Consider the following 9,964-nt stretch of genomic DNA (forward strand, 5'->3'; position numbering starts at 1 on the left):
CCCCCCCCCCCCCCCCCCCCAGCATCCCAGCATGCTTTGCAGCCCTGGACTAGGCTCTGCTGTCTGCTCAAGAGAACAGGGCTGGCCCCGCCCCTCTCCTTCCTAGCTGAGGCAGTGAAGACTGGCTGACAAAGGGGTGGGGATGGGGCAAGCCCGGCTGAGGATGCAGCCCAGTCTGTGGTGGTGGGGGGGACTGCCCTGCCTCCCCCCAGGCAAACCCTGACTTGGGTCTGGGGCCAGGGAGCGGGGTTTAACAGCCCTTCCCCATCTCAAACTTACTGCTGGCTGCAACTGTGGACTACAAATCCCAGAGGCCCCTGAAAGCAGGAAGATGAAGTGATGAGCAAACCTGCAGAGTCCTGCTGCTGTAATTCTGGACTGAAAATCCCAGAGACCTCAGGGGCAGCAGGAAGAGAAAGTGAACACATAGCCAGAGAGCTGTGCTCTAGTGCCCCCCTCCTGCCCCCTGGCCTCTGACCTGAGCCACTGCAGGCATATGGCTGCATTTCCTGAAACAAAGGGAAATGTCTGTTCACTTCTGTTTCAATTTAATTTGTGCAGTTTAGACTAACTTGCAAAGACTGAATCGATTCAGCCTCGGGCTTTTGACTGTCTGTATCTAGCCCTGGTGATGAATTTGACCATATGCTTTGGTAACTCTTTGAGTGTGATTTAAAATCAAAGAAAGCAAGAAAATGTAGGGGAAAGAAAGCTGACTCTGTACTTGGCCTCCTTGCTGTAACTTAAGCCTTTTTTGTGCTTATATATTGCAGGACATATGGAGCCAAATTATACCTTCAATTACACCAATGTGACTCACTTTACTGGGATTTTGCAAGTGTACATGAGGTGAAAATTTGGCCGTGGAATATATAATTGTTCAATACTTGGTAGCCCTTTTAGCGGAATGCATTAAATATAATGGGATCTGAGTCTGTTCTTTTATATCCATTTCTAACATGCATGGTGCTATATTGACTTTGCTAGAGTCATACCAGTATAAAACTGGCATAATATAATGCAGGATCAGGCCTACCTGTGTACAGGTTCACATGATAGATTGTCACGAGTACTAATGGGTGTCCTGATGTCTCTGGGTTGTCCATCCTCATCACCTGTGAGAACAGGGGAGTGGATATATGCTCCACGTTGTAGCTACTTTCTCCCGAGGCAGGCAGATATGAGGGAATAGGGAAAAGGTATAGCTTTGTCTTTGCTGCCCTCAGTGTTTTGGGCAACATAAACTGTGCCAGGTGTAAACTTGGTGCAGTTTGTCCCTTTCTTGGGAATATAGGACTGGAAGGGACCTCCTCAGTTACAGAGTTTAAAGTTCATATATGAAATTTTTAATATATAACCTGAACTCCAATTGTGTGTGTGTGTGTATAGATATATCAGCAATTTAGTGGTTAACACTTTATAATGATGGTGTAGTTAGCTGGGAACAGGTATCGTAAATCCAGGAAATACTGTGCTTTGTTAAACTTTAAGAAAATCGAATAATTAAGAGGTGCTTAACCTTCAGTTCCTGGACAGATTCAGCCTGTGTAGCCATGTCATGTGGCCTACAAGGCTCCCCTGCTGCCAAATTTCCAGACCTGTTGGGAGCCCCAGAGGCTAGATCAGGTCCATGGAGCTGAGTAGAGGTGGCACAGGACCTGATCTGGATACGCGGGGCTGGGTGGAAGTGGTGTAGGGCCAGTTTGGGCACACAAGGGCCAGCTAGATGTGGCATTGGTGCAATCCAGGCACACAGGGGCTGGCAGAGGCATTGCTGAGCCTGATCTGGGTGCACAGGGCTGAACAGCATGGGGCCTAGTCCTGGCACACAGGGCCTGATCCAGCCCACAGACTGGCACTGTGCCTTTTATCTGGCCCATGGGACAAAAATGTTGAGTACTTCTGGTTTAAGTTGTCAAATGGACGTTTATGTCAATCTTAGTTCCATACTATAGTGATACCATGTGCCAAAAAAAAGAAAAGGAAAAAAAATATAAATCTGGGATATAAGTAGTGCATTAAATATTTCTAGTGGGGGTCATTGCATTTCATTGCTAAAGAGCATAGTTGAGGCTGTTTTAGTGCTTTACTTATGCATTTCCATATCCTTGTCTTTTGGGTAGCCTTCTGTTCTTTTCTGGGCACCTAGACCACCAATTATAGACACCTGCCTGACAGTTTGGATGTGTGAGTCCCAGAAAGCTCACTTGTGGCATTCTAGTGTGGGGGTGCAGCTCTACCCACCTGATTGATGGGCACACCTACACAGTAATGAGCATAAGCCCTCTTTGTGCATGCCTAGCAGCCTTAGACATCCAAAAATGGAACTTCAAAACTTCAGAGCCCATGACTGCTGGACTTAGGAGCAGAAAAAGCTATGTGTCTTTTGTCCTATAACTCAGTGGGTAGGGCACTCACCTGGGAAACTGGAAGTCCTAGGAGGGTTGAACCAGGGATGCTTTTCCTAGCGCAGCGCTAACCACCACCATACCACAGGTCAGCCATTATTCATGCCGTTACTCGCTTCTTTCCCCAATGCTCCTTTTCAAGTTGAGCCACTAGAATAGGCACTGGAAAAAAATAAAAGATGGAGGACAGCGCAGGGGAAGCATCTACCTTACTGGGAGCAAGGACCCAGGGCCTCCAGCTTTTCGACTGAGTGCCCTACTCAGCTTCTTAGGGGGCATCACTCACTCATACTTTATTACCAGAGCATATGACCAGTGTGGCCATGTACATAGTTGTCCAGGTGTGTAGGGCTACACATAGAGGAATAAAATAACACCCTATGCATAAATGTTTTTTTGGGGGGACTTGTGTCCAAAATTGCATTTTAGATGACCAAATCTGGATGTCTAGGTGTCCAGAAAGTAATGGCATACCATCATATTTCAAAACAGCTATGCTTAATTCTGAATTTTCTGAATTTGTAATAATTTGGGGGTAATTACAGCATAACAGCCATGCCTGTACCTTCAAGGTATAGATATGTACTTACTTTTCAATACATTTTGAAGTAGTTTTTATCTAGGATTGTATTGTACTTTGCACACATTTTAAGTATTTGGCTTAAATGTTGTGGTATTATATGAGGTATTGATGGAAAAAGTGTAAAATGTAAGTATAAAAACTTTCCTTCAGCATATAAGGAAGTGTTGTTATCATCTCTGTTTTTTATTTTGTATAGAATTATAGTACTATGAAAATAATTTGCTGCTTAACTCCTTTTCAGTGTTTGTAAACCTACTCCAGCACCTGACATTATCAGCATCAATAATTTCTTGTTTAAACTGATGTAAAATCAACTCAGTGAACAATGCTGTTTATGCCTGTTTTGTATTTATTAGGGACTATATTCAGTCCCAGCGTGTGTATGAACAGTGCACTGATTTAATGGAATTATACTTACTTATGCCAAAAGTGAGCCTGGTTCATAATTCTACATTTGAGATCTTATTTCATTATTGAGAAATGTAGATAGTACTGTCGGAAGTAATCTCTCTTTTGTAGTCTTTGCTTGGATATTGAAAGAGAAAAATTGGGTGTTCTGCAATTCAAATGCATTTGTACCCCAAACCTACAAAATGCCCCTTGCATGTCTTAAAAAATCAACTAGTGAATGTTTGTGCCCAAATGGTTGATTTCGTGAGCTCTGCACACCACATGTTGGACGGCAAGATCAAAGCCTTACCTTCATGTGGTTAATATTTTCATTAGTAGGGTCTTTTTACAGACATGTAGAAAACATTTATCTGTGAACGATATGGCTCTTTGTCATAGAGGAAATATCTGAAGAGGATCTGCAGCTATCTGCAAGTTCCCAAAGGTTGTGTTTACATTTTAAAAAGGACAGTATTTCATGTTCTGGAATCAATGCAAGATTTTCTGATATGACTTAACAAACCACATGAAGAGCTTTCTTAAGGTTATCAGAAACAAAATAACAACTCACCAGTGATTAATATTATAATGCATATAGTCTGCAGAGGTTATTGGGTTTGCTTCCTTCCTTTCATATCTGTTTTCTCTTAGGGATTCCCCCCTTCTAACTAGTCCTGGGATGTAGAAACTCACTTCTTCTGCACTTATCAGCGCTGACCTGATGTTTGGTGCTATTCATAGAACTGCAACCTCTTATTAAGCAGACTGCACTCAAGCTATTTTTCTAGTAAGTTAAGATGCTGGTAGAATAGCAATTAATATTTTAATTTTATATAGTACCCTTTCTCATGGTGCTGAGGTTGCTGAGGAATCAGTTAAAATGCCATGCAGTTCAATTATAAGAAGAAAATAATGCATTTAAGATCTGAACAGATAGTGGTGGCATTAGTCTGCCACTTCATAAACAGCAAATGAAAGGATCCCTGGATAGCTGTGATATGGTTACCCAGGCTTTTTTATTTTCTGCCAGTTGGCAGAACTGGTGTTTGCCATCATGGCCATGGTTAATTTTTTTGACTAATATATATATTAGTCAAGATTATCCTCAGTTTTAATTTAAAATGAAAATCTATATTTACCAATAGTTGTAAATAAACTCAAAATGAAAACTCTGACTGCTCTTGAAAAATAGGAGGTTAAGTCAGAAGTGCTCACCCCCACCAGCCTGCAGGCCAGACCTGGCTTGTAGAGACATGTCATCTGGCTCTCATGGGTCCAGAAACTTGGCAGTGGGTGAGCAATGGCAGTTAACACTGCCACCCTGCCCTCATCGCCAACTTTCCAAGCCGTGTGTAGTGGGATTGGGCCCCAGCTGGGTTGGCCCTGCACAGCTGGATTAGGCCCCTGGACCAGATCAGGCCTGCAAACTGGCCTGGCACTGCTAATCTGACCTGTGGGACCAAAAGGTTGGGCACCATTGGGTTAGATCTTTAGCTGACATAAAGGAACTAAGCTCTGTTGTCTTCGGTAGAGCCGTCCTGCTTCCCAACAACTGGGGCTCTGATCCACAGTAGAATGACAGGAAAGTAGGGTTGGAAGGGGCATAAGGAGGTCATCTAGTCCAGCCCCTTGCCCAAAGCAGGGTCTAAGCCATTTCACTAAAGTGTTTGTCGAACTGTATGAGTAGCTCTCTTGCACAACTACCAGGCACAATGCTTCCCAAACACCCTACCTTGCCACAGGTAAAGCAGGAGAAAAAGGGCACTGTCAGTGTCTTGCCACTGCAAGGAAATGCGGCAGCTTGTTAAAATACACTTAAGAGATCCAAGGAAGAGGACCAGTACAGAGGAAATCTCAACATATAACAAAAAGATGCCAAACTTACTGTGGTTTAAAGTTTGATTTAGTGCTTCCTCCCCATTCCTCCCCCATAAAAGTCATCCATAATACTGCTTCCTCTAGTTAACTTGAGGCTAATCTTTGGCTTGATATCTCTGAGTCTGTCAATTTTGGACTATGGGGGGATCAGACCTGATAAATCTATGTGAGGTGCTTAATGGTGCCATGACTGACAGCTTCCCCCCGCCACTGGCTGGCTGCCTGCAGCTAAGCTTGTTGCTCAATAAGTGGGAACATAAAGGAAAAGTAAATCAACTTCATGTCACTTATCTGTGTCAGCAAGATTTTCATCTTCCCAGAATAGAGAATTGTGCAGCCTTGACACATGCAGCCAAGAATGTCATCTAAGCATGTCTCCAGAGCAGAGATTGGGTTTTGAGGCCCGGAGGTATATGTGATGTTGCCTCAGCATAGTCTCTCTTTAATGAATGTGATGGGCATTCTTCTGAAACTCTGTATACTATGTTAAGGAATGATCTTAACACGACTTTCATATACATTGAACAAAACGGGATACAGAGGGAAGCTACACTGCCACTCTGGATGTTGTCCCAAAGTTGTCCATCCCTGCTAGTTTCAGTGCAGTCTTTATTTAAGTCTGGAGGAAGTCGAGGGCTTTTTCTTAGATACATTGGAAGTCTCATAATAACAACAAGGCATGGTCATTAGTATCAAAAACTTTACTAAAGACTACAGAGATCCAGAGTGACCAACATGAACACCTGATTTTGATCTTCTACCAGCTAGAGATTGCATATAATACCTTCCAGTGAAGTGTGAACCCCACAAGAATGCTAGAATTCACACAAGAACCTAGGAATTAAGGTAAAGCTGAGATGAAAGACCACAGTTTTCTAAATGTTGATCCCACAAAAGGGAACTCATAAGACAGAAGAAAATGGCAAGTAATTCAGCATTGAACAATAGTTTCTTAAGTAGAACCCCTAAATGTATTTTTATGAAAAAGTAGAGCCAGTTAGGAAATGTCTACTGCCTTCAACTGCTGATTCTTGCAGGTCTTAATTTTGGAATTTAGCTGACATTGTTCCCCCCTTCTTCCAAGTGACTTTGGGATGTTATGACTATCTTTAATTTTCCTTATTATTTTTTCCTTTAAATCTTTTCATATGTTTCAAATGACCATCTATGTGGAGTCTTCTGTTCTTCAGATGCCAGTCATGGGGCTTCTAGAAATAATTTATTTTCTGCTGGCACATGAGGAAGGCTGAAGTGGGAACCTGGATTTGGATCCTAGGTTGACAGTGTTTGACAGAGTGTTGAGGTGCCATTTAATGACAGATTTGATTTTGAGCTAGATCTAAGAATATTAAAAAATTATTTGAAATCATAATGTCTCTTTATTTTGCCCTTTTCTAACTTAAAGGTGTCAAAATGTATTTGGAACAACTTTGGCAATACTAAGAGCAGATCACTCATGGATTTATATTGTCAGTCTTAATATGAATGTTCATGGCGCTGAAAGTGCTGCATGTAGCACCTCTGTAATATTGTAACTGAAGTGCACATAAATATATGTCATGAGAATAAAAAAATCTAATTTTTGTAGAAGTTTAATGTTTAAAAAACCCAAACTGTTCTCTGGCTATTTTATAACCTTCCTCTCCACCATAGAGCATTATGGAAAATTGGTAGTGATGTGTCTTTGGCCTGTTTCCTGCTTGCCTTGGGGTTTACTGAATATCTTTTTACATTGAGCCATCTAGATTCCTTGCTAGGTTGTTTAGTTTGCCCCCCCTGGTGCCATTATTTATCATTCAGTATCTTTTTAAGTTTGCCTGAAGATTGTGGTGTCCTACTCTAAGAAAAAATAGTTTGCTCACTAATGTCATGTACCCTGACTTAGGCATTGCTCTGCTTAACTTCTGAGCACCTGCCCCAGGAGGGCAATTCAGAATGACCCAGTTAAGCACCCATTGTCCCCACTGAATTAATGGAGAGACTTCGGAGATGCCTAAGGATGATTCAGGCTTAGAGGCTTACTCACTCTACTCCAGGAATAAAGAGTGGAAAGTGCCTCCAAAGAGTCATTCAGAAAGCTGGGATGCATCTAGAGATGGCCATTCGGAAATGCTAAAACATAAGTGTGCGTCTGAAGCCTCTTCTCTTAGGGACCAGATGCTTCACCCATACTTTTCATTAGACCAGGGGTACTAAACCCCTGCCCTGCAGGCCAGATCCAGCCGTTAGACAAATGTGTCTGCCTGTGGTGATCCTCAAGGATCTGGAAATTTGATGGTGGAGCGTGGTGGCAATTACAGTTGCCACCTCTCCTTCACCACCAAATTTCTAAGCCCTGTGAGCCACATAATACAGCTTTGTGTTCAGGGCCAGGGAAGCGGGCCTGATCCAGTGCCAGCAGGGTTGGGGCCGGGAGTAGGGCCATGGGTGGGGGGTGGATCTGAATTGGTGCATGTGGGTCTGGGGCCAGGGCAGTGGGCTTGATCTGGCATGCTCAGGGCTGGGACCCAATCCTGTGTGGATCTAGGGCCATAGGCACAATATGGTGCATGGGACCAAGGCCCAATCTGGTATGCATTGGATTGGGCCCCTGCTTCACACATTGCCAGATCAGGCCTGCAGACTAGCTCTACACTGCTCATCTGGTCTGTGGGGCCAAGCATTTTGGCACCACTGCATTAGATCCATTCATTCATGTCATAACATCAGTCTCATTAGCTGAGACAGCTGCATCTAATGGATCTCTGAGGATGGGGAATGCACCATGTGTGACAGTGGTGCCCACCTTTTACCCCATATCCTAGTGCAGGGCTGTCCAACTGGAACTTAACATATGGCCTGTGGACCCCGACCCCTGCTTCTCCCCTGCTGCAATGCAGGGGCAAATCCAGGGGTCCATGCACCTTCTGGGTGGGGGCCGCATGATGCTGGCACAGCCATGCAGTGGGGAGGATTTCATAGGAGGGCTTCCTCACTTGAGTGTGGCCCACAACAAAGTTGGACAACCCTGGCCTAGTGTTTGGAGCAGTCACCCAGGAAGTGGGAAACCTGGTTTCTAGGCTCTGATCACCCTGAAGGGATATGAACCCATACTGCTGATTTCTCACCCAAGTACCTGGTTCTGAAAGCAAGCATGCTGTAGAATCGTCAAGGGGACCATTAGCTGCTTGCTTTTTTTTTTGGAGGTTGGCAGCTGAACAGCCAGAAGCACAAGAATTGTGGGGTCAGAATGAGAAAATGTAAGACAGTTAGCTTATGTAGTCTCGTGGCTATTGCACTCCTCTGGAAGAGAGGACAGACTTCCAGTCTGCACACCTTCACTTGCCTCAAACACTGAAATATTTTTCACTAGTTCCCATTGTTGTATCAGAACAGACTATTATTAGGCTTGGCAGAATTCGATTTTTCCTTTTGATGGCTAAAATTGATGTTTATTTTTAAGTATTTATTTTGATTTTTATCAATTGAATTTTTCAGGATTGTGCAAAATTAGAGCTTGAGCCGCTGCCAAAGGAGCAATGTGCAGGTAGCATAGCTGGGGCTCCCTCCACCCTGGGCTGCCGTGCATGCGTGCGTGCGTGCGCGCATGCACGCACATGCTTGGAACCTTCTGTCCTGGATTTCCTTACCCCCATCCTGGATTTTTTTTTTCTTATGTTCCTTTTCTATAAATTTAAATTATTACCAATGGAAATATGTTTTCATTGGTCTGTGTGAGGTGAAATCGATGTTTAATGATAAAAATCGAATCCTATCAAGCCTAACTATTATATATGAAATTGCTACAAGGTGCTAGTGTAGCAAAATAAGCAATACGACTCTCTTATTCAGTACAGTGCAAATTTAAATGCAGAAAATGGGAAATCTCAGTAAAATTTATTCTAAGTGGATGACTGAACACAAGAAAAATTTTTTGGGGGGATATTCAGCTATATGACATTATGTAAAATGTTTAGTCCATAAATTTATTTGGTTAGCAGTTCATAGTATGTTGTCTGGTACAAGTTGATGCATTTGTTTCTTGCTTCTCAAATCACAAAGAATATATTCCTTCACTTGATGGATGAAATAGCAGTTCTAAGAGTATATCATCTCAGTTTGGAGAAATTCAGGTTTCTAACAGGTCTTTGATTTTTTTTTTTCCTTTTTTTTTTGTGTGTTTGTTATGGAAGAAACTGAAGAGTTTCATAAGTTCAGAGGAAAGTAGGACTGGAAGGCACCTCATGAGGTTATTTAGTTCAGCCCATACACAGTGGGAGCATTGTGCATATCATCATAACATTTCTGTGAATACCAGCCTTAAATGTATTTGAATTTGGGGTTACAGATTTTTTTTTTTTACTTGTTAACTTTAGAGGAAAGGGTCCAGTCATATCCCCATCAGACATAAAATAGAGGTTATCACTTTGCAATGTACTGATCTACTTCGACTCCCCTTTAAAAAGAGATGGAATTAAATATATAGCACTTTCACCCATACAGACTTTTTTAAAAATCAACCACAAGAACAAATATTTAAACTCTGGTGGTTCAAAAAATACAAAAATAATTTTTGAATCATCTTTATCTTAGTTTTTGAAGCATTCAGCATGGAGGAAAGAGCCAAACAATGCCTTCTTGAAGGCTAAATATATGGACTAACTTAGTCACATTGTGTACTTTGCAGTGGAATTTACCTAGCATGTTAAACACACTCTGTTTCTCA

At 42.5% G+C, this 9,964-nt stretch overlaps 1 protein-coding gene across 1 annotated transcript in view; it reads left to right on the forward strand.

Annotated features, from left to right (window-relative positions):
• The window catches only part of MSRA (methionine sulfoxide reductase A), a 541,610-nt gene that overhangs the window by 12,797 nt on the left and 518,849 nt on the right, over positions 1 to 9,964 (forward strand). The window lies entirely within an intron of this gene.

Source organism: Gavialis gangeticus, unplaced genomic scaffold (assembly GCF_001723915.1).
Source record: "Gavialis gangeticus isolate Ggan-Ray unplaced genomic scaffold, GavGan_comp1, whole genome shotgun sequence".
Taxonomy (NCBI): domain Eukaryota; kingdom Metazoa; phylum Chordata; order Crocodylia; family Gavialidae; genus Gavialis; species Gavialis gangeticus.